This window comes from Onychomys torridus, chromosome 11 (genome assembly GCF_903995425.1).
Source record: "Onychomys torridus chromosome 11, mOncTor1.1, whole genome shotgun sequence".
Classification (NCBI taxonomy): Eukaryota; Metazoa; Chordata; class Mammalia; order Rodentia; family Cricetidae; genus Onychomys; species Onychomys torridus.
The window spans coordinates 55,633,720-55,660,527 of NC_050453.1; positions in this window are offsets into that span (position 1 = coordinate 55,633,720).

Consider the following 26,808-nt stretch of genomic DNA (forward strand, 5'->3'; position numbering starts at 1 on the left):
AAGCACAAGAAAAAGCACAATGCACACACACAAAGTATGCAGACACATAAAATATTTTTTAAAATATAAGCACTAAAATTTGATGTATTTAATTAGAAGATAAAACCCTGTTTTTTTTTTACTAAAATAATATCTATCTTATAATTCTTCCCTGAGATAAGTAATTCTTTATGTGTTTATATCATCATCACTGATGGCTTCATCCTAGCTACAACTATTTACAGATGAACACACATGCACCTATTTTTCATGCAGTTAACCACTGCCTAAAACTAATCTAGGAGCTTTCTAGCAGAACCCCCATAATATCCCTCACACTAATACATTTTGCACTTTATTTATGAGCTGAGGAAACTGGATATAATACAATATGTACTTCAAAATATTTGTGAAGAACCTGCATGGACTTTTGCGTGAGAGGGTCATTTTGTCCTGTTAAAAAGATCTAAGTACTTCAGTCCAGAGACAGGACTCCATTTAGATTAGATCCAAAGAATATACTGGAAATTTAAAGGAACAAATTGGTCTAGTATACTCCAGACAGAAGGGATAATACTATCCAAGGTCAGAATGGGCTATGAAATGGCATCATGAAAAAAAAAGTTCGGATTGTATTATAGATGCCCCCCGAATATGATTCCAATATAAAACCATTTACTGCTGGTAAGTAGCAATGCCAAAAATTCAGAGAAATTATGCTTTTGCTGGGGCAGAACTGGAAAGAATATCATGAGTTTTATGGAACAGAACAGGAAGAGAAACTAGAAGTGGTCAGCGTGAGATCAAGGCATCCTTGAGAGGGGTGGGTGGTGAATACTGAGAAACAGAGGGTTCAGTGGTTAGACCACACCATACAAACAATCCTACCTGGCCCTTCATTATAGATTTACTTTACATAGTCATGGAGCCTAAAGCTGTTCATAGCATCCGAGGTGCTTCAAGGGGTTTGTACTGGATACCACTCTGGGGGAGTTCACAGCGCTCTCAAACCCAAGTGTATGAAAAGACTTGGGATGAAGACATCTGTTTGAATACATCAAAAGAAACCCTCAAATGTGGGAGGAAACAGAAGCTGACATATTGGCAGCTCTGTAAGAGGACTCTATTGATGAGAAAAACTAATATTCTATAGCATATACATATGCTGATGATTATGGCAGTGATAAACTCCAACTCATGTTTCCACCCGTTGGTGTGACAGCTGTACGTCAACATTTTCCTGCCTTGCCCGTCACTGTCAGTGTGTAGAGATTTGGGAGAGATGATCATTTTCTTCATAGCAGATTTTCAAACCAGGATGTATTTTGACCTAGAAACATTTCTATGATAACACTATTGAGTTGAAACTATTTGGAAACACACTAAAAATAGATACCATAAAGGCAAATATATATATATATATATATATATATATATATATATATATATATATATATATATATATATATATATATATATATATATATCAAGAAGATGAATGCCAGAAGCAAGATACAGTATAAAAATTGACATTAAACTTTAGTAATTATTTGATTTTGTGCAAAATCAAGTTAATTTAGTGTTTTAAAATGAGTAGTTAAAACAATGATTTCTAAAGATTTATTAAATCTTTTTAAGGAACATGTGTATAATAATAATAATTTGTTTCTTGGGTAGTTATTAACATGGAACCTTTTTATTTTAAGTAAAAATAATTTCAACATATGAATAATGGTTTCATGTTGTTTATTTTCCTAGAATAAATAAAAACCAGAATTCTCCCAATTCTTATAATAAACTCTAAATTTTTATCTTCATGTTTATCAGACTAATTTTGTTTTCTCTTTGGGGGGGCTGTAGTTCCTATTAAAATAATACATTTACCAATAAAATGTATAATTTACACTCCGGTGTTAAAACTTGGTGTAAATTAAGGAAATAGATAAGTAAGCTGGGCAGTGATGGCGCAGGCCTTTAATTCCAGCACTCAGGAGGCAAAGGCAGGCAGATCTTTGTGAGTTCGAGGCCAGCCTGGTCTACAGAGTGAGATGCAGGAAAGGCACAAAGCTACACAGAGAAACCTTGTCTCGAAAAACCAAAAACGAACGAGAGAGAGAGAGGGAGGGGGGGGGAAGGAGGGAGGGAAGGAAGGGAAGGAAGGAAGGAAGGAAGGAAGGAAGGAAGGAAGGAAGGAAGGAAGGAAGGAAGGAGAAGGAAAAAGGAGAAGGAAGAAGGAAAGAAAGAAAGAAGGAAAGAAAGAAAGAAAGAGAAAATAGATAAGTAATAAGGCGTTTTCACTTTGATTTTTAGAAAAATGCAAAGAATTCCGTTTTCCAGAGCAGCAGTCCCAGTAACGACCTTAAGAGTGAACTTGAAACAGAAAAGGGTTTGTTTTCATCTGGGGTATTATCTGCGAGTGTTTGAGAGCTGAGCTTTTAGGATCCGACGAAAATCGCTCATTAAAGGTCAAGTCCTGTGAGACGTTATCAGTCTGCACAGCCCAGTGAACAAATATTTGTGAGGCTGGTCCTGAATGCAGCTTCTATGGAGAGGTGGAAGTGGTAAGAAACCGTTGAAACAGTGGTTAAGAAGGTAGCTTTGTGGGCACTGATGGGAAATAGTCGTTAGAGGAAAGCTGCTTCACCACACAGGAAACAAAAACTCTTGAAAGTGTCCAGCTGTGGAAGAAGAATTTAGATAGATAACATTTTAAAACCAGAGCATGCTCTAAACTGGTCGTGACCAAGAACGGGCGAAATGGTGGTGGTGGTGAGGGGGGGGGTCTGCAGGAGAGACTGTGAAGAGAAGGTTTTACCATGCAGGATCTTCTGCATTTTGAGGATCACGTGCTTCCATGTCTCTCCAGGGGAAACGCTTTAAAAAGAGACATGTCTTCCTATATAAAACCAGGTGGATCTCAACAGAAGCTCACAGAAGCATTTTAACCAAAATCATGTTTTATAAATTCAATTTAACTTTTACTAGCCTTAGAATGGAAATGTTTATGTTGACGTTAACTATATACACCAGCACTGAATAGAAAGTGATACACTAGAATGTTACAAGAGTAACAGAGGGAAAGTAACCACACTTTCATTTGCCGGGAACTGACACACTTCTGTGATTGCCAATTGTTCGGAGACGTCTATGAGCCCAGGAATTCTATTCACAGGGCTCAGGTTTGCAACCAGTTTTTGTGATTTTTAACTTATTTCTTTTTTGTATGTTTCTTTCGTTCTCATTTCTGCTTTTTCATGTCTTATTTTGGTCTGAGCCTAGACTCTGATGGTTGAGACACTGCGGCAGTACCCCGCCACCCCACCGGCCTCCCGTTTCTGGTTTTGTCTTCTTCTGGTGTTTCATAGACATCCTGGGCATATCTTAGTCTATGGAAATGCCCTCTCCCATAGGTCTGGTTTTGTTCATAACTATGTTTCTGCTGTTATTGTTACTAATATTATTTTATAGTGTTTTGACATTGCCTTAGAGTCAGTTAATATACTCCAGCAATAAAATCGTGACTGCACATAAAAATTTTACCCACATGTAAAATCATCTGTTGTTGTTGTTTGCTTTGAAGTGTATATAAGAAAAAAAGAACAGTGAAGTAGAAAAATGGCTAAAGATTTAAAGCGAACTCTTTAAGAACATGGTATATTTGTTCTTCATTAGTTTCCATGCGTCTAATGCATTTATGTTTAGTGTGCTGGTAACTCCTTTAAGCCATACAGGTGTTACAACTGGGGTAAATCTCACACATCTGGATCTGCCATTTCCTAATGTGAGAGCCTGAGCACATACAATAACTGCGGGCAGATGTGTTCTTTTCCCTCCTGACTGCTTCTTGAGGACTGTTTTCTCATGCTATAGTCTAGCCGAAACTTAGCCAAGCTGGCATTTCAGCTTGAATCAAAAAATGCAAGTGAAACTTTCCACACTCCTTTCTTCTTCTCACTGGTCTGTTCTTCAGGAACACGAGGGTCCGTCATCTTTACACCTGACTGGTCCATCATTGCATTTTTCACGTTCACAAAGCCTGGCTCCCTTCACCTTTGGGTTCTCTTTCAGGTACTATCACTGTCCCTATTATTTATTGAACATAAGAAAATCAGCCTCTTCATCCTTCTTATATGTACTTGAAAAACTTCCCAGACTACATGGAAGAAAGAATTTTTTGTATGTATGAAGGGACTCTGATTGCTTATAATTTAACCTATTTTTTTTTTTACTATACTGTGATAACAAATAAAACATTTCACGTCTCTGCATTTTGGATCAGTAGTTATTTCTATTCTTCAAGTCCTAAAAGGAATAAATTCAACCATCTCTAAATAAATGACAAATAAAATAAAATGGACAATGAAAGAATGATTGAATTTTTACAACTGTTTAAACAATTTACCAAAACAGTAAAAACTATAAAAATTAAAATAAAAAGCATAAACTAAAGTAACCCGAAAAGAAACCATAAACTTTGCTGTGTCTATTTTCATACTTATTTAATTAAAAAAACAATCCTCATCCAGCCTTGATATGAGGGATTATGCCTAGTGCTATTGTATCTTGTTATGCTGGGTTTGGTTGACATCCCTGGGTGGTCTGCTCTGGAAAACGGAGGAGAAGAAGATCTGGGGGAGAGGGGAGGTGGGAGAGCCTGGGAGGAGTGGAGGGTGGGGAGGCTGCAATGGGGATGTATTGTATGAGACAAGAATAAATTTAAAAAAAAAACAAAACAAAACTGTGAGTCAGTAATACTTTTCATACCTGGAAGGTTCATGTGAAAAATGTTGGTATCTTCTGACACTAGAAACCCAGAGTTTAAGCCTCCTGCCTAAACTTCACTGTCTTACCTTAAGATATAATGAGGAGCCCAAGGAGGCAGTATGAAGTATGAGAACATTTATTAGCAAATAGGCAAATAAAGCCTCCCCCAGCAAATGTAAAGCAACCTCAACTTTTTGGCCTTTCAAGGCTGGGACTTGACTAAGAAAGAGTGACCTAGAAATTACTTCAGAGACACAGAACTGATTCTCCTGTAAATACTTAGGGTGTTTCTAACATTTTCTGCCAGGCCATCTCCATATTGTTCTCCACTCCTTTGGTACCATTCTAGAGGCCAATGCTATATTGGAATTTCAGAGTTAATGTTGTTTCCTTGCCCAATAAGCCATCTTGATAGTCACAAATATTCTTATTTTGCAGAAAAGAGTGTGTTGGTATCAGTGGAGTTGGGTAAGTTTTGGATGCAAGATTTAGACACCCCCATGACCACCAGGTAGGCCAGTTTTAGATTCTGAAGGTTTGTGATTTTAAGGATGTTTGGATATGACCCTACTCTTTTAGTCAGTTAGATCCTCACAGTATTTCTTTTTTAGTGACCTACACAAAAATCATGAAAACTGAATGCTGAAGTCAGAGGAGACACCAAGAATGCACATTTCCGAATGTATATACATTCTCGATGACTTTAAAGAGCCAGTGCTTGCCTGTTGTAATAATATAGAGCAATTCATTTTGTTAGAAATATTTCTCATGCAATACTTGAAAAGCAGTTCTTCTATGTGTCCCTCTTTGGTCCCTTTTTGTTATCTAGCCTCTCTGGGACTATGGATTGTAGGTTGGTTGTCCTGTACTTTACTCCTAATATCCACTTATGAGTAAGTATGTACCATATTTGTCTTTCTGGGTCTGGGTTATCTCACTCAGAATTATTTTTTATAGTTCCATCCATTTGCCTGGAAATTTTATGATGTTGTTTTTTACAGCTGAGTAATAGTCCATTGTGTAAATGTACCGCAGTTGGCTTATCCATGCTTCAGTTGAGGAGCATCTAGGTTGTTTTCAGGTTCTGGCTATTATGACCAACAGTTAGAGAGCCTACATGGGACTGACCCAGGCCCTCTGCATGTGTGTGACAGTTTTGAAGCTTGGTGTCTTTGTAAGGCTACTAACAGTGAGATCAGGATCTGTCCCTGGCCCTAAGCTGGGTTTTGGCAACCTGTACCCTATGCTGGATTACCATGCCCAGTCTTGATGCAAGGCAGGGGTTGGGGGAGCCCTGCCTTAACTCAATGTGCCATGCTATGTTCAACCCCATGGGAAGACTGCCCCTTTCTGAATGGAGATGGAGGAGGAGTGGGTGGATGGGGAGGGAGGTAGATGGGAGTTAGGGGGAAGGAATGGGAGGAGAGGAGGGAGGGGAAACTGTGGTGGGTATGTGAAACAAAGGGAAAAATGTTAATAAAATAAAAGCTGCTTATAGGCATGGGGTTTTTGTTTTTTGCTTTTCTTTTTTCTTTTCTTTTCTTTTTTTTTTTTTTTTTTAGGATAGCTATAGAAGACCAAGCAAAGAGTCTGTATTTCAAATTCTTTTTTCAGCATGCCTCCCCCTCCCCCAGCCCTAGAGTTTAAGTTCCTTCAACTGAAGCACTTAACTTGTTTCAAACAGGTTCAGGGTGCTGGTGGCCTGCCCTCCACGTGCTCTGCAGTTTCCTCAGTGCCTTTCATTAAAACACTCACAAGCAGAATGGATTGAGCTGTCCGTAAAACAAGTTACTTCAGCCATTTATATTTCCATGCTCTCTCTCTGCATCCCTGTGCCATCCATAGCCAATGTTTGGAGAATGTTTGATTTATCCACTTACCTGGGAGCAGATAACCACGCTTTTCTCATCTATAGTAATTCACTTCTTATTACAATAATACAATCATAACAGAAGCATAAAAATATGATCACATGTGAATTTCATTCTGAATTTACTCATATATACACACACAAAACAATTTGCATTAGACACTCATTTTGTGGTGTGAAGTATCAAATCTACAGCCTCACACATGCTAAGCAGGCCCTCTACCACTCATCTCTACATGCCCAATCCTGTACTGTACATTCTAACAGTGAATCCTTAGAGCCCACTTGTGTTTTAGATATGTGTTTTGAATTTTTTATTGCTTATTAGTTTTTTAGACTTTGTGATTGAGACCAAGGACACTATAGAGCTTTAAATATGATAGAAATGGGAAATTTTTGAAGGAAGAATAGGCCAGAATAGTAGAGGACAGAGGATTTTATTTGGTTTTATAAAAATGAATATTTGGAATTAGAGTATGTTAGAAAATAGAAGAATAAACTGGGAAACAGCTAAAATTGGGCTAAAGGAAATGTAGACTTAAAGATATGCAAACCTGTCAGCCCAAACACAGAATAGAAAAAAGTAAGTTAAGCAGATTGACTCTTGCTAGCATGAATTAAAATATATGTGTATAGATAATCACATGTATAAAAAAGAGAGAGAGAGAGACCACAAGAATGAATGAACTGTCAGTGTATGAAGAAAAGAGAATCAAACTGTTCACTGTTCATGTAATTTCCTATACACTAAATCTAGTACTTTTGCATGAATCAAAGTAATTAACAATTAATTCTATATCTTTTTTTTTTTTAGTATTCCTTCTAACAATTTGTATTGGGTTGCAGCTCAGTCCATTCATTGCATATGTTGCTTTATAGTGCAATCATGCTAACATTTAGCCACATCCTTTCATGGTCAGGATTGCATTGCTGTGTAATGACTTATATACACACTACAACTGAAGAACTGGTCAGAATATATATTAACAGTGATATATCTAATTCTGTTAAATATCATAATTTGTGGCATTCTATGCAGCATACTCTCTTTAAGAAGGAAAGTATTTTAAGTATTTAGTATTGATGTGAAAATTACAGAAATCTTTTGACAGCCCAATTGCTTGACTTCTCATGATCTAAATGGGAAACAGAGTCCAGGAGGAGATACTTGAAAACAAAGATTAAAAAAATTATCTAGGACCCACTAGGTCTTGCTACTGCCCCACTGTTATAAAAAATGAGACATGTTCTGGAGGGATTTTGATTTTTAAATTTTACTTACTATGAAACAATTTAAAATAACATTTCACAGATGCATGGAGTCTCTTACCTGAAGTTCAATCAGATTTGATCACAATAAAAGAAAATCTTGGTCTGTGCTCTTCACAAACTTTGGCTACTTTGAAAATCTTTTTTTTTTTTTCCCAGAGCTGAGGACTGAACCCATGGCCTTGTGCTTGCTAGGCAAGCTGTCTACCACTGAGCTAAATCCCCAACCCCTTGGTCTTTAAGAGAAAAGTTGAGCCTCAAATGTGAAAAACAAATACTGCTATATGAAACTTTTATTGTTTTAATTGGTCGACATTACCCATCTAAAGACTACAGCAAGAATCCAAATTTAGCCATGTATCTCTCCAGATATAGAGAAGTTTATGAACAAGACCATTTCTGAAAGGGAAGGTATGATAACCCAGCTTGAGGGTTTGTGCCTGGTCTTATTACATTTTGTTGTGCCTTCTTTGGTTGATATCACTAGGAGGCCCCCTCTTTTCTAGAGGGAAATGGAGCAGTAAATCTGGGCGAGGGGGCAGTGTAGAGTTTTCTACAGGTCCCACCAAGCCCCACCAGTCCTGTAGCCCATTTATAAAGTAAACACACAGACTCTTATATTATTTATGAACTGTATGGCCATGCAGGCTTCTATCATAAATTAACCCATTTCTAATAATCTATAAATTGACACGTGGCTCGTGGCTTACCAGTACCTTACATCTCGCTTCTCATGGCGGTGGCTGGCAGGTCTCTCCACCTCCGCCTTCCACTTCCCCCAATTCTCTTCTCTTTGTCCCACCTATACTTCCTGCCTGGCACTGGCCAATCAGTATTTTATTTATTACCCAATTAGAGCAACACACGTAACATACAGAACATCCCACAGCAGGGAAGTGTGGGGGAAAACTGGGAGGAATGGAGGGAGGGAAGGTTACAGTCAGGATGTGTTGTATGAGAGAATAAGGAATTAAAAAAATAAAAAAGGAAACCAAATAATAAATAGCATAAAATATTTGAAAATTCAATAAAATTATAAATATGAGAAATATATAAAATCCTAAAAAATCATAATCATTATCATATATATATACATCTATAATACATATCTTTATTAAATTCATTACAAAATTAAATACATTACAAAATTTTATTAAAATTATCTGTGATGGTTAGCTTCAAATGCCAACTTTTGAGACAAAATAGGGTTACCTAGGGAGGGAATCTCTATGAAGGACTGCCTATATTGGGTTGGTCTGTGAGCATATTTATGAGGTATCTTAGTTAGGGTTTCTATTACTGCAATGAAACACCATGACAAAAAATTTAAGTTGGGGAGGAGAGGGTTTATTTGTCTTACACTTCTACATCACTGTTTGTCATTGAAAGAAGTCAAGACAGGAATTAAAAAATAGGCCAGAAACCAGGAGGCAGAAGCTGATGGAGAGTTTATGGAAGGGTGCTGCTTACAAGCTTGCTCAACCTATTTTCTTATAGAACCCAAGACCACCAGCCCAAGGATAGCACCACCCACAATGGGCTGTCCTCCCCTGAGCAACCACTAATTGAGAAAATACCTTACAGCTGGATCTGATGGAGACACATTCTCAATTAGGATTCACTCATTTCAGATTACTCCAGCTCAGTGGTTCTCAGGCTTTCTGATGCCACGACTCTTTAATACAGTTCCTGATGTTGTGGTGACCCCCAACCTACCACACAATTATTTTTATTGCTGCTTTATAACTGTAATTTTGCTACTGTTATGAATCATAATATAAACATCTATATTTTCTGATGGTCGTAGGTGACCCATGTGAAAGGGACATTCAACCCTATGAGACTCAAAGGTTGAGAACCACTGCTAGCATGTGCCAAGTTGCATTAATTAAGTTAATTGATATGAGTAGATTCAGTCCACTGTGGGTAATACACTTCCCTAGGCAAAGCATCCTGAACTGTGTAAGTGGAGAAATCCAGCTAAGCACAAACTAAGAGGCAGGCACACATCCATGATCTTGACTGTGGATGTGATGAGACCAGCTGTTTAATGTTCTTGTAAAGCTTGATTAACAACTATCATGGATTGCAACACGAAATAAACCCATTTCCACTTCATGTTCCCCCTTTCAAGGTATTTTATCACTAGCTAGAATGGAAATTGGTACACAGGCTGTGATAGACTTGACCAAATATGGCTTTTATGCCTTGGACTGTTTTTTGTGAGAACATGGAAGCCTTGGATACTTTTCTCTGGATAAGCCACTGAATGATAGAAGTCAAGCCTAATGGGATGTTTTAGTAGGAGTTTGGGAGACATAAATTATGAGAGAAATGTGGACAGTTGAGGCTCAGCTCATGTGGGTTTTAGAGAGGAACAAAGACCAAGAGGAAAGGGGTTTCTATTCATGAGATATTTTGGCTAAGAATCTGTGATCCGGCTGAGGCTGAAAAGCATCTCTCATTGTTTGGGAGATAAACACCACTGAACTGAGACTTACTGTGCTTCATTTGGGATGATAGGTTAGGACACAGAAGCTGATTCAGCTGTAGTCCAAGGCACACAGGCAGCAGAATCTGGCAATGCAAATCATCTATGTACTACTGCCTTTGAAGGTATGAGTGTTAGAGTGATGAAGAACAGCCAAGGCTTGGCACAGGGTGATGTTTGGAATCACCATAGAAAGGCTATCAGAAGCCATGGTGAGGAGCTATGAAGATGAAGCTTCAGTTGCCATGGAGACCCTAGAAAAGTGGTGCACAGTGGAACCTAAATCCAAGAGAGAAGACGTGTGTGCTACAGGAGACAGACCTAGAGAGGCAGGTCTACGTAAGCCCTTTGGAGCCCAGAAGAAGAGCCCCCAGGTGGTGGACATTGGTCTTGAGGGATTTGACATTGGTCTGCTGGATTTGATTTTGTCTTATTCTGATTTTTGGTACTAAGACTATTTAGTCTATGACACTACATGTTGGTTTTACATATATATATATATGTGTGTGTGTGTGTGTGTGTGTGTGTGTGTGTGTGTGTGTATGTATATATATATATATATATATATATATATATATATATATATATTTTTTTTTAAATTTTATAGGAGCCCATAGTTAACAAACTGGACTTTCAAAAAGTCTTTGGACTTCTAAAGTTGAACTGTGTTTTTTTTTTATATATTATAAATATTAAAGATGAAACTTCTGGAACACAGAGTTTAAAATCTTGGATATAAATAAAATGATATATTTATATATCAAGTTGTCAAAGTATGGAGTGTGATGGTTAACTTTAGTTGTCAACTTGTCATATTTTAAAATGATGTGAAAAGACAGTCTCAATGAAGGTTTGTCTACAGTGAGTTGGTTGATGGGAACATCTAAGGGGACAATCTTAATTAAGTTCATTGATCTGGGCAGAGGCATCATTCCCTAGGCAGGGGTAACTGAAGTGTGTAAGAGTTGGAGAATCAAGCCAAGCACAAGCAAGCAAGTGAACATGCATGCATTCATTTCTCTGCTCTTGACGGTGACCAGCTGAGTAAAATTCCTGCCTTAGAATTCCCCACACTGATGGATTATAAACTGGAATATAAGGTGAGAAAAGCAAAACAAAAACAAAAAAAGAAACAACATAAACAAACAAACAAAAACTCATTTTTCCTCTTAGTTTCCCCCCCAGGAATATTTAATCACATTAACAAGAATGAAACTAAAACAGTCTTTTTAAAAAAAGGAAAAAAATTTGTTTTAAAGCCCCAAATCTGTTCTTTTTATATTTAATTAGAATTTTCATACTACTCCATAAGTGGGGCTAGGCTTAGAATGATGCCAAATATTTATATAGTTAGAAATAATAATTTCCTAACATTTTAATATTTGTAAACATGTGCTATAGTACAGTGCTTTAAAAGAGATATTTTCTATTTTAAAGGTTGGACTGCATTTGTTTCCACCTGCTATGGAACATTTCTCAGTTTCCACCAAGGTGAAAAATGGATCTTTTGTCTATCACTAGAGGAGACAGGAAACACGAAGGTTCTTTCTAGAGGAAATGAACCTTAGGCCTCAAGATCATAGAAACTGATTTGTAATGCATTATATGCCAGATTATGTAATGGGACACACATGAATAGATCCCTATCAAGTTACTAGCAGACACAGTCCATTATGAAATACATGTCACCTGCATTTTTGTGTAGACTGTGGTTATAATGTCACTATTGCTACTTAGGGTGGCAATGACGTTTATGGGGGTATGTCCAATATTCCAGTTGGTTAAAATACATAGCCAAGAAGTACCTGATGAAATACCTTCAAAGTTATATCCACACTGAGCTCAATTTTAATTTATTAGTCAAAAAATTTCAATATTAGTTTTTAATAACACAAGATGAGAGTATGGAACGAGGAGGCATTCCGAATTTAGAGGCACCTAATCAAGATTCCCACTGAATGTGCCTCTCTATAAAATGGTAATTCGGAACCATCTGAATTGCCGAGGAGCATACTGACAAAGTCCTGTGAGTAGAGGGAAGCACAAAAATTCTTTATCTGAGACAAATTATGCATTTTTAGTTCGGAATGCCTTTTAAAAATTGATGAAATAGAAGAATTAAAGTTTTTCTTGTCTAAGGTTTTAAAGATAAATCACACAAAGATTAAAACTTGTTTTTGGAATACCAAATTGTTTCCTGAACACTGATGTTAACTTGACAATAGTTGAATAGTTTGCATCATACTGGAGATACAATTGCGAATCACCAGAGAAGTGTATGAAACATGACTCTGCCCTGGTTCCTCCTGTGGCTGGCTGCATTTTTATTAACCAGGTCTCCAGATGCCCCTGGATTCTGGTGAGGGTGCCTTCAGTTTGCAAAACAGGCACAAACAAGACAGTAAACAAGGGGCATGGACTCTTTCATGATGCCAACATTGTGAAAATTATTTGCCCTTTTAAGATAATAGACATCGAAATGACTGGAGCAACACTCATCTTTAATCACTCACTATTTTTAATGACATTTTAATCAATGTGCAGTGAGAACTGCAGTGGAAAGGGAGATTGAGCTCGCCACACTTAATTCCTCAGCTGTGTCTGATGAATTGGCCATCTTTTCTAGCCAGATTTCTGGTTCTCCAGAAAGCCCACACCCATCTAAAAGCTTCCTAAAGATGACTTTTAATTTCCCATTATCAATGGCACTACTTTTGGCAAAAATCTTCCTAAGGATACAACCTAAAGTCATTCAGAAGCACACAAAGGCTCCTACAGCAGTAACTTGCAAACAGGCCAGAGCATGCATGCACCTGTGGCAGGATGAGACAATGTGGAAAACTGGCTTCTGTGTACTTTGAGTTAAGTCAGTGTTTATAATGGCTTTTCCTATCCATAGATAAAAAGTTAAGACATACTATGTGTGATTAGTATGAAGTGTGAATTATGCCTAATTATTTTGCTAGTAAAGAAAAAACAGAATTATGAACTAGACTTAGTATTATTCTACATTCAAAGTTCATATCATGCCTTTTTTGTAATATCTTCAGTAAATATCAATGAATATCAATGAGCCAATGGGAAGTGTTACCAAATTCCAGTATTGCTTAGCAGGAGATTCCCCCAGACTTTTTATGAATTCTGATGTTACACAAAGCAAAATATTTACACAAATAATTATTCATTTTCTTCAAGAGTTAAAGTAGGGAATCAAAATTTCCTTTTTAAAAAAGGTACCTTGCTACTTGCATTTGGATTGGAATAAATTCTATGTTCTTGTCACCAGCTTCCTCTTTGTCATTTAAATGCAATCAATTATTGTTTACATATCTCTTCATTAAAAACATAAACTCTGAAAGAAAAGTTTAATCACCTATGACTTGGAGTAAAACATTTTATAATAAAATTGGAGATTAGAATCACCATATTTATCATTTCAAGCTATTCTGTAAATATTTTTTAAAGGCAGAATAAGCAAAACAGAGAAGTTAGCTGTGCTGTTACTATCAGGATGCAGAATGTTCGAGAACCTGAATAATTGCTTTGCAGTTAATCATGTGTGTGAGTAAATGTGCACACAGGCACATGAATGTCAAGTAGCCACTAATGGTAATCAGGGACAGAAGACAAGGCCAGCTGTGTACTGCTAGATTGTTTACTTTCAAGGCCACTCAGTCTCACAAAAAAATGTGTTATACCAGGGAAAGTACGCATAAATTGGAACAGATTAAACATGCTCAGAGCACTGGCTATGGGAGCCTTTCCTGCATTTGTGCTTCTGGTATGAGGTTTCTGTATCTAGAGCAGTAGTTTTCAACCTTCCTAATGTTCTGACCCAGTAATACAGTCCCTAATGTTGTGGTAACCCCAACCATAAAATCATTTCATTGGTAATTTATACCTGTAATTTTGCTAATGTTAGGAATTGTAGTGTAAACATCTGATATGGAGGATATCTAATACGCAAGCCCTGTGAAAGGGTCATTTGACCCCTCCAATGGAGTCATGCCTCACAGGTTGAGAACCACTGGTCTAGAGCAATGGTGAGCACCTCCCTGTTCTTTTCTTCTCATATTCCATCTCCTTACTTATCTCTAGCACACCACTAGGTTATTTGTGGTGCCCCTACTATTTGTGGAATGCCATGTGCGGAGGTCTGTATCTCACTGCATTTTCTACCACTTACTAGGAAAGTCAGGCAGAAAGTAAGACACAAAACGTATTTGAAATATAATAAACAAATACATGAAGACAAAGAAAATTACCAGAAACTGGTATGGTCTTTCAATTAATTATCTAACTAGGTATCCCAGTTTATGGATTTGGGAAGCCATGCTGTACCATGTCCTGAAATAAATAACTGGGATGTAGAAGATCTCAAGCAGAGCTGTGCAAATCTCTCACAGTCAATATCTGAATGGTGTAGGGAGAAAGGCTGTACGATATGTACGAGTCTTGGCTTTTATTTTCCTGAAGTTTCTTTCCCTAGACTACAGCAGGGGCTCAAACTTTAGGGGACCTTGGCATGCATTGGTGCTTGCTGAAGTACTGTACTAGTTAAGGACATTGGCCTAACACAGAAGCCATTCATTTCTTGCTCTTCTGAGAGTTCACCCCAGGTCAATATGGTAGTATATCTTCAAGGATCCAGATTTGCCAATCTCTTTCCTCCATCATCTTAATGGAATCCTAAGCTCCTGGTTAGTAATGTGATAGGAAAATGCTCAGCAGGGCATACAGGTGTTGAGAGTTCAGGTATGGAAATAGGTACACAGAATTTGTCATGCTCCGTAGGCCCACAAGTTTATATAATCAAGACAAAGACTCTGGGAATGTCGGTGTGTTAGGGAAAGGAAAAGAATATTGGTGGTGAGCACAGTAATTCTCATTCATAACTGGTAATATCTCCAGACAAAACCGTGCTTTCAGTAAGACTATCCAAACCTCACACCGTTTAGGAGTTTTGTCAACACTTATGTGTCACTTCCAAATCCAGAAAAGAAAGGGAAGAATAAAGAGAAAAAATGTACAATCTGACTAGTGGCAGATAGTAACTGTTGTTCCGATTCATAACGAAATAAACTTTAGTTCTAAGTCCTTAAGAAAAGGTGGAGTAAGGATCCTGGAAGGAAGTTCCCCACAGGTTGATGGCTATGGAAAGATGTAAAGTATTTTATAAATAAATATGTTTATAACTAACTAGTATATGAGTAACTGAAGAAGTCTAATGTATCTTCCTAAAGGTTGCATACATCTTATCTTCAGAAAAGCATGGCAGTGTTCTCCAGAGGAGAAACCAGCACTGGAATGAGCTTCAACACCCACTCAGAAACAGCTCTTTATTCCCTTCCACTCTGGCGCCCCCAAGTCTAATATTTCTCCATGAGTTCTTTATTCTTCTTTGTATATGGAAGAAAAACTGTATCCCCTGAAGGCATTGTCACAGGGTTAAAACAACAGCTAGAGGTTCTCAACAGGACTCGTGGGTAGTTGGACTCTGAAAGGCAAGCAGAGGCAATAAAGATGTTTTGTGGTTTAGGGTTCATGTCTCATCTTTGCTTTACCCAGGCCGTGGTGACAGTAGGGGATTCAAAAAGAGCTGGTTGAATCGAAAGTTTCCCAGACATCTGGACAGCTAGATAGAGTTAGGGAGAATGTCATCTGTTAGTAAATCAACTCACCAGCCATCTGCTGTATGCACCTTCCTCTGCTGAATGACCTAATGAATGCAGTAGTTTCTTCTAATGTGGGATAATTCACTTTCCCAAAGTCTGCCATCTACGCACTGTTTCATATTTACAACTTTCCTATCAGATTTCTCAAACTTACATGTATTATAAATTGGCCTGTAAAAATGATAAGGTATTTTAACACCTTATGTAGCTTAATTAAACCTTTTAATTGACATGTATTTGTTCTGTTTTTTTTTCCTTAATATACCAAATTTAAGGGTGTAATTTAAGCATGATTCAAGGCAAGAGAGAAGAACTCTATAAGCAAGTATTCATTTGTGCAAGTATTTTCATACAGAGGAAATAAAGAGAAGTTATCAGTGCCAGACAGGCCACTAAACCCATCTCTCTGAGATCAATACTATTACTTTGTCACCCTGCTGATCTAAAATTATATGGCTATAAATTTAGTGCAATATATGAACATTAAGCATATTGTAAATAACAGCATAGAAAATAATATTCAATGTACATATTCCACAATCTAATGAAAATAAACTTATAGTTTTTTTTTAACTTTAAAATACTTATAGGTTAGTTATTAAAATTTCCCATACAAACCCCTTTGTCACTTGGGATTTCTTATTGACTGAATCACTCTGCTATTTCTATAACATTAAAATTAACTATTAAAGGCTATTAAGAATGTACCACAATAAGTAACAAATACTTATTGATAGGTTGTGTTACAAATATTACAATTATAATTTAGAAAATTGCATGCTGAAAATTATAATGTAGCACAGGTCATTTTATTTTATGTTTTATTATTTTTAATTTATTTTTGGCAACTTCATACATTTTTATAATATACTTGGGTATACACACACACACACACACACACACACACACACACCACAGCACACCACCTCTCTTACCCCTCTTATTCTCTGTGGATCTCTTCCTCTTTCCAACAAATCCCCTTCCTAGTTTTATGCCTTTTTAAAAATTACTGAGTATAATTAGGGTTGTTTTCATGATCATGGATATAAGATTATTAACCAGTGGCTATACCACCAAAGAGAAATGACTTTTTCACACACACACCCAACAGCCATTAACTGCTAATAACTTCTCAGCCAGGGTTGAGGACTCATGAATGCATTCTTTATCCATGTGAGAAGGTTGGAGGGCTCTATCTTGTACCAGTCTAGCTGAGGGTAAAGCAAAGCTTCTGTGAGTTAATGAGTCCAAAAGCCATGACATATGCAGAAGACACTACATAGCAGAACTCTTCTGCATCACCATGCTCAGAGAATCTCCACACACAACATAGAGTCCCATAACAACCAAGAAAAAAATCTCCTGACTAATAATTGAAAAAAAATGGTGTTTCTTTCCCCCAATTCATTATGACAATGTTCCTGTGAAAACCCCAAACTTATAGAACCTATCATGTAAATAATGCCCCAATTTGATATTATTATTTTGCCTCTGTTCTCATTTGTCTGCTGAGTCGATTTGGTGCACTTGAGAAAAGAGAAGGCCAAATGGCAGCACCATTAGGAGCTCAACTTAAATTAATTGCAGAGATAATTTTCTAATGGGTCTGACATGGTATTGTAAAAATGTTTCATTAAGTGAAAAAAGAGGCGATAGTTCTTTCAGGTGTTTCCATCAAGCTTGAAATTGTGCAGCTCCAATCTGTGTCTTTTTATACACCCTAGCCATGACATTAAGTGAGTTTCTTAACCAGGAGTTATTCCTTTCTGGTAAAGTTTGTTGCGTTTGATTGTGATGATGATACTTGTACTTTAGTGTGTATCGCTGCTGCTATTTTTAAAGTTATAGTAGAGTTAAAGCAGAGATGGCTCAGCTCTTAAGAGCACTGCTGCGCTTCCAGGGAACTTAGCTTTGATCCCCAACACCCACACCATGTCTCACAATTATGTGTAACTCAAGTTTCAGTGATCTGATGCCCTCCCCAGGCAGTGAACACACATGGTGCACAGACAGACAGATGGGACATGCATATATGAAAAATATACATAAAATATTTTCCTCTCATTGAAAATAGATTGTCTTCTCATACAATATATCCTGATTACAGTTTGCCCTTCATCTACTTTTCCCAATTCCTTCCCCCTTCCTTAAAATATTTTTAAAAGTTAAAAATAGTACTATTTCCTAAAGTATTCATGAGCTTAGATAGCTAAGCCTCAGAATAGAGGACTGCTAGTATTTACTATAGTACTTATTACAAAGACATTTGCAGTAAAAGGGAGCAAATAGATCAATAGTCTACAGAGTCCAGAATAGAAAGACAGATCAAAGAATGAGGAAATACTGCAAAAATAAAATAAAGTCTAAGAGATATATTAACACTTTATTCCTGATAAAGATCTGTTATTCAAATATTCATAGCCTCAAAACTCAACAGGAAAATGAATAACAAAGTTAAAAAGAATTAGCAAACATAATAAAAGAGTTGGACCACCAAGCTGTTTTCTCCAGGGCTGCTCCACTTTCCAAATCCTGGAGGGGAGTGTGTGATCCTGTTGCTTCACATCCTCATCAGCTTCTGCTGCTGTCCATGTAGGAGATTTCACCCTTCCCATCCTAATGGGGTACACTGTGTACAGCATCTTATTAACATTTCTATTTGCAATTTCCAGAGTACGTATAAGGATGAATGTTTTCCCCTTTTTTGTCTTCTGAATATTCCTTTAGTATTTGCTAATTCTTTTTTATTTTACTTTATTAATTTACTCTATGTGTGTAGTGTGTGAGTACACATGTATGCATACATGTGCAGGTCAGTGGACAGCCTACTGGAGTCAGTTCTCTCCTTCCACATGTGTTCTAAGGATTAAACATAGGTCCTTGGGCTTCGAGAAAAGTGTCTTCTCCTGTGGAGCCATCTCCTCTCTCCACCTCATGTCACATGTGGCATTAATTTAGAGGACTCTTGTGATATAGTTCAAGTAGGAAAAGGTACTGGATTTTATGAAGAAACACTTCTGACCTTCTTTTACACTTCAAGATGTTATTTGAAAACTCTTCATGTTAATTTAAATAATGAATTTGTCTCTTGTACAACTATAATCCTTGTTAAGAAAAAGGAACTTATTGTATTAGCAAGAGACAGTGTAAGAGCATGACCCCTAGCTTGTGTCTGACACAATTTTCAGCCTGGTCTATGTGTTACTCAAAGATCATAATGTCAACTTAATTATCATTTTTATTCTTCTTCTTGTCCTTGACGGCAGAAAATGCATACAAGATGGCTCTCCATCATAATGTTAATTAGGATAAGTGAATAATGGTATAATCTAATGTTTTAATTGTACAAATGTAAAGGATGATGTATTTCAGTTAATTTAGAATACTTCTTAATACAGAATGAGTTTTAAGTTTTCTTTTAATTCAACAAATTTTTCCTGGTCCTCTATGCTGAACTAAGAGCTGGAGATGTGGGGGAGAGCAAGACAAAGAGACTCTCTACTTTTTTGACACAAACATTCCAGAAAGAGAGAAAATAACACTAAGCAAGAAACCCCAATTTGAACAAGACAACAATAGGAAAACATTCAGAAAATAAATTAAATGGTAGATTGATTTATCCTCCATGGGTATGATTAGGGATGGCCTGTCAGAAGAAGCAACATTTGAAAGGAGACCTACATACTAAAAATGAACACAGAAAGAAAGCTGTGGGAAAGGACATTCTTCAAAAATGAGATAATAACATCCTGATACAGAAAACGTTTGCATGAAAATCAAGTAAACATAACGCCAGAAAGTGATTGAGCAAGGGGTGAGTTATTGTGATGGTTGAGCACAGAGGAGGCAGCCAGGTCCTCCTTAGCTGTGCAAACCACTGGGAACTTGAGATTTAATCAGAGTACAGGGAATTCATTGAAGGATCTGAAGCACAGGGGAGGAATGGAATGATTCATACCTCTAAAGGTTCTTCCTGGCAGGTGTGAATAAAATGATGGCAAGGTTAGATACTAGAAAACAATTAGGAACAACCACCTGGGTGGAGAGGAAAACTAATCAAAGCTTGGACTAGAGTGTTGAGAATAAAAATAGCAATTGAAAATACCTTAAATGTTTCCTGGAAATGAAGTAAATATGCTTTGTCATAGAATAGTTGCATGGGATTTGAGAGAGAGGTACCAATGGGAGCACACAGACATTGGTTCAGTGAGAGTCTTGTTCAGAAACAAGATGGTCATCATATTGATCTGTAGTTCACAGCCAACAGTAGATTGTCATCCAAAAGTCTTGGAAATGTTGCCTAAGCTTGAATTGGATCTCACTGTGATTGAACAATGCTACTGACATTGTACTGTCAGTGGTTGGGAGAGCTGCACGACCTGCATGGTACATGACAGATTGGAAAAATAAATTAACAACTCAAGATCTACTCAACTTTTCAGTGTTTCCTTCAGGTTAACATTCTATAAAGAAGTTTGATAGTTTCACCTTTTCATGAAATTACATGAAAGGCAAATAATTAATGAAAAGTAATTAGAGAGAAAGAGACAATCAAATACCTTAAAAATCAGGGAATAAGTTTGTGTATTCATTTGTGAACTCAATGTGTTCTTGTATTATTGATCCTATATTTTCATAGTAAAGCATTCTTGTCGTGGTTTGGCACATAAACTGTAATCAAGTGATCAAAAATTGAAAACCATTGGAAATAAGAGATCCTCAGCTCCAAAAAAAAAAAAAGAGAGAGAGAGAGAGAGATTTAATCATTATGGGATTTTTAAATAGTTCAGCTATTTATTCTTTTACACAAGAGTAAAATATACTTCCATGTAACTTTTTCAAACAGGAATTTTCCCTCAGGCTCAGCTGGGAAAGTGCTTGTCATGCAAGCATAGGGACCTGAGTGTGGATCCCCAGAATCCACGTTAACAAGTCAGTCATGGCAATAGTCGTGTCTATAACTCTAGCCTGAAGAAGTTGATGAAAGTGGATCCCTGAAGCTTGCTGGCCAGCCAACTGACTAGAATCTGTGAGCTCCAGGTACAGAGAGTGGTTGAGTAAGACACTCACCATTGACCTCCTGACTTCACATGCACATATGTACACAAAAAAAAAAAAATGTGCATCCATAGATGAAACCAAATACAGGCATACAGAGTAAATAAATAAATAAATAAACAAATAAATAAATAAATAAATAAAAAAAATTGTTTTGTTTTCATAGAATATATTTTCTCATGAGAAATTCCATGGTCAGAAAATTACAAGTTATTTCTTACCATTTTATATTTGTGGATAGTTAACATGAGAGCCAGTAAGATGCATTAAGAACTTGTACATCTACAAAAGAAACTTCACTATTCCTGAAGTGGTTGTTTTCCCAATTCAAAGCTCACCATTTTTTTTTTTCTTAGAACTGAAATCCAAGTTGTGAAATGCCATCATCTGATAATTTCAAAGATGCCCTAGGACAGCAGTTCTCAACCTGTGGGTCACAATCCCTTTGGCAAACCTCTATCTCCAAAAAATACTAAAATACAATTAATAACAGTAGCAAAATTACAGTTATGATGTAGCAATGAAAATATTCTTATAGCTAGGGTCACCACGACATGAGAAATTATTACAGGGCTGCAACATTAGGAAGGTTGAGGACTACTGGCTTAGGACATGTAGTCCCTGTAACTAGATTCAACAGAAAAGAAAGGGAAGTTTTTAAAGTTCAACACTTTGTTTTGTAAAGTCTTTGCAGATAAATCAATAGTCTTCCATTCTTTCCATTATTTGCAGAAGGAATACAGAAATCTGTGCATGTATTGGTGGTACAAAAGTTGAAATCTCCTTAAAAGATCAATACTTTACAAGGCAAAGTCTTATATATAACATGTAGCTTGCTGTGAGTTGTTTGAGCTGGGAGACAGCACCATTAACTCACCAGAATGCAGAACCAGGATTCACAATGTATTGGATACTTCTCAAACCTTTTAATCCACAATTAGATACTAAAATAACCATGTGCGTAGGTAAAGAAATTTGCGATCCAATGGAGTCATTGGGTTTTCTCACTTTATTGTGAGCTGTTTGAAATCAAAGAACAGAGACAAAGAAGCTTGCACTCAGTTCTAAGGTATTAAGTCTAAACATCCGGCCTCCTCTGCTCTGCAACAGCTGTGCAAATGCCTCTATCATGAAGGCTGGAATAACACAGCACAGCAAGGGACTGGTGAGGATCCCTCCTGCCAAACGTGCTTCTCAACATAATGAGGATTGACTTACCCAAGGCCAATGGTGCCACTCATCCAAGCCAAGGAGCCACATCAGCAGCCTGAAATAAGTCTAATGATAAAGCCCTGACTACCTGATCACTCTAAGGAGTGATGCAGCCCAGCATCTAACATGGCTGCTGGATGTCACAGTGTTGGAGCACACAATCTTGATGAGCTACTGAGGCATGAGCAAGTTGGATACAGAGTTCAACTTCCCAACTCCCCAGTGACACAATGTCCAGAGAATGAGGCAGCTTCTGAGGGCTCCTGTTCTGCAGTGTTTAAAAAATAATAAAGAGACCCAGTCACATGACTGTATCCATGTGAGATGGAGAATTTCATGCAATGGACTGAAAGCTAAGTAAGGAATTTCATTAATAAAACTTCACATAAGATACATTATTGCCAAGATAAGAAATCTACCCTGGTGAGAACTGATGTAGAAGCATGTGGTAGTAGATTGCCTGTTGTTTCCTAGCACTGTCTCATTCTGCCCCCCAAAAGTCTAACACCCCAGCTCCCTACATCTTCCTAAAAGACCGCTTCTTTCAAACCTATACTCTAGCCCCTGTTGCCTATTGAAGTGGAGAAAACAGTAGTTTAACTGCTAGTGCCTACACGTCTCCATTTGTGGTTGAATTTAAAGGCAGGAAATGCATTTCAGATTCTGAGATATTTTATCACTCCCTCACACAAGGCAACAGCATAGATTGTGATTCTATACTTAGAAAAAAGCCTCCATCCCTTTATAGAGGAGCATTCTGATTATTTCCACTACAACCATCTCAAGGTTTTCTTGGCCAGTTTCCACTCTGGTTATTTTCCCTTTTTCTTGTCATGTACAAATGAGTTGTGTTTGTTAAACATTCTCACTCTGAATTTTCATTTCTGTACTGATATCTACTTTTCTGATTTTTATTTCCCTTTGCTTCTTATATGAAATAGCTTCTGATTTTTTTAACCAGGCTTAAATCCAAAAAATGTTTATGATAAATAGGAGCATGTACTAACTTCATAATTTTTATATTCAAAACATTGCCAAGCCCTTCTATGTCAAATTATATTATTTAATATTTCTTTTAATTAATTAACTTCTTTTATTTTTCTTCTCCTTGATTCATATTGCTGTTTTGACATTTCCTCCATCATGTCTGTACACAAGGGATTGAGGCTGCTGCAAAGCTTTGGACACATAGACTAAGGGGAAAGAAACCAAAAAATGAGGAACCTGGGAAGCAAGAAGAAACAGAACAGGCTGATTCTCAGAAACCAAAGGCAAGGAGATCTCATAGAGGAGATGGCTTTGCCTTGGCCAAGCCTGTTCAGAGAAGTCAATGATGGAGAGCCACATGTGTATATTTGGCAAGATGCTGGTTGTTGGTGACTATAGCAAGTGAAAACGGAGGAAATTTTAAATAGTTCCAGGAGTTAAATGGAGGGAAAACGTAAGAAAAGTGCTCTTTTTCCAAAAGAAATAAAGATTTGTCTGCAGAGAGAAGTTCAGAACAGAGGAAGAAAGAACACACTGGAAAGAAAATTGATCAAACGTCAAAGGACCGATTTCTGATACTTTCGGTAACACACAATGTTTTAAAGAAGAGTCATCTGTTATATGGAAATAACTAAAAACTGACAAAATAGTCATAAATATTAACATAGCTAATCAGAACTTGAAATTAGAATAAGAAAAAGAAGAATCCTTGGCATATTTTAGATGAATAAATACATTATTTGCAAAGATTGATGTATTTACAGTACTTTGGAAAGGGCTATAAATAAAATGTCTAGCCTGCATTAGACATCCCACACTCTCTATTGAGATGGTATTTAACTTTTCTTCAAAGAACAAGTAGGTGCTTGAGAGATATTTGATTTGTAATCTATGTAAATATCATAGCACCAAAGTTAAAACACTGCACAGGAAGTCCCTTATCTATATAAAAGTTGAAAGTGGGGAAATGGCCCATGATGACATTTCTTTTGTTCTGAAGAACTCACTAACATTTTTGTGCAAAATAGTCTAAGTTCTTGTCCTAACATAAAATATACGATTCCAGAGGCATTTTGCCCAATGTAATTTTCTCTTCAGAAAGAAAAAACTCAAAACACAATGGTAAATTGTCCTTTCTGGCACAGTACTTTCTTTCGATCATCATGGTGTTGCCTCAGGGAAAACAACTTTAAAGATATGTGTGTGCTTGCAAAGTGTGTTCACATACATCTGGGTATGCTTGGGAAATGGAGCCAGGCAGGAAAATGACTAGAGGTGGGGGCTTCTCTAAAGGTTTTTTTTTTTTTAATGTTAGAAAAAAATAATTCAAAATTATAACAAAGCAGAACTCTCTAACATAGAGAGTTTGTAAAATCCAGATAATGAGGAGATTTCTCTACTGGATGGTAATTGAGTCACTTTTCCCTGAGCCAGATTCAGTAGTCCATCTATAAAAAACTGTAGCACTGTTTTATCACTAGGGGCTGCAGGTTGATGGGAGTTGGGATTTGTAGGTGTGGACTAAAGGGGATTCGGATGCACACTGCTGCTGTGGACAGATGTCTTACCATAAGAACGTCTCCAGCACGTTTCACTCTGTGCATTTTCCAGTATGTATCATGATGCCTTGAGTACTCCACATGAAAAGAACCCAATTATTTCTAAGAGAAACTTGGCATGGACTAGTTTTGTTCTAGGCCAATAAACCTGTTAATGTTTTGATGATTTTTGTGTTGTTGGTGATAAACTCAAAGATGGGGAAGAAACTCCCTCAATGGCTGATTTGAAACACTGCAAAAAAATTGGATAAATTCTTCAATACAGTGACAGTCATCCTCACACCAGTGTCTATAGATCCTGTGATGAGAACTCCTTATTTTTTGCTACATTTCTGTTCTAAAGAGTGTCTCTTAAGCATATTTCTAGAATTTTAGTGCCACATGTCTCTTTCTGAACCCTAACATCCCAGACACATCATGTTCATGGTATATTCACCATTCTTCTCTCCTTCTCCTGGTTCCCAACCTGCAATCATGAGTACTGCTTTATAATGCACTGAACTTTACCATTTCATAGACAGTGCTGTACTGTGACATATAATGTATGATGTCTTGAAGAGTCCTTAATTTCATAGTCTCACATACTTTAACATGAATTAGTTCCCTGCACTAGCAAATTTAAGGTAAAATATTATACAGTTGATGTTCATGAGTTATGAAATAGTTGCAGAAACTTTCAAGAACTTAATCTGTTCTATTCTGAATGCTAAATTATTTATAAAATGAAAGAGGCAATTGATTTTTTCTGTGAATAATCAATTATTCTATTAAACAAAGACTGTTGTACTAGTCTTTGTGCTTCTGTTTGTAGTTTGTGTTTATATTTTCTTTTTTTATTTTATAATTTAATTTAATTTTACATATCAGCCACAGATTCCTCTGTCCTCCATCCTCCTGCCCACACACACACACACTCCCCCCAACCCACACCCCATTCCCATCTCCTCCAGAGTAAGGACTTCCCTGGGGATTCAGCTCAGCCTGGTAGATTCAGTACAGGCAGGTCAAGTCCCCTCCTCCCAGGCTGAGCAAAGTGTCCCTGCATAGGCCCCAGGTTCCAAACAGCCAGCTCATGCACTAAGGACAGGTCCTGGTCCCACTGCCTGGGGGCCTCCCAAACAGTTCAAGCTAATCAACTGTCTCACTTATCCAGAGGGCCTGATCCATCTGGGGGCTCCTAAGCTTTTGGTTCATAGTTCATGTGTTTCCACTAGTTTGGCTATTTGTCTCTGTGCTTTTTCCAACCATGGTCTCAAGATCTCTCACTCACACAATCCCTCCTCTCTCTCGCCAACTGGACTCCCGGGGCTTCACCTGGGGCCTGACTGGGGATCTCATCAGTCATTGGATGAGAGTTCTACCACGGCAGTTAGGGTGTTTGGCCATCCGATCACCAGAGTAGGTCAGTTCTGGCTTTCTCTTGACCATTGCCAGTAGTCTATTGTGGAGGTATCTTTGTGGGTTTCTGGGGACTTCTCTAGCACTTTGCTTCTTCCTGTTCTCATGGGGTCTTCATTTATCGTGGTCTGTCTTTCCTTGTTCTCCCTCTCTGTTCTATATTTTCAAATTAGCCCTCAGGGGTAATTTTTATTTCCAGTTTTGTTTCTCCTTTTTGAAAAGGTGATGTTATTTTTTTTCTCTCGGAGTTTCCTCCAGTTCATTCTTCTGAATGGTTCTGGCTTGCTCTATTGTCCTTGTTAAACTGAAATTTGATCAACATTCAGCTTTCAGTCTTCCCTAACAACATCTACTATTTTACAAAGTGTTCTGTATACACTGGGAGTCTAGGTCTGTGCTATGATTGGAAAGAGGCACAAGTCACCTGTTCTGGGAAAACTGGAGTTCTGAAAGGTACCCATCTGGAATCTTAACCCCGGGGAGTCCAAATGGTGAAAATTGTCAGATAACTTTATGAAAAACTGGAAAAGGGTAATGTAATAACTT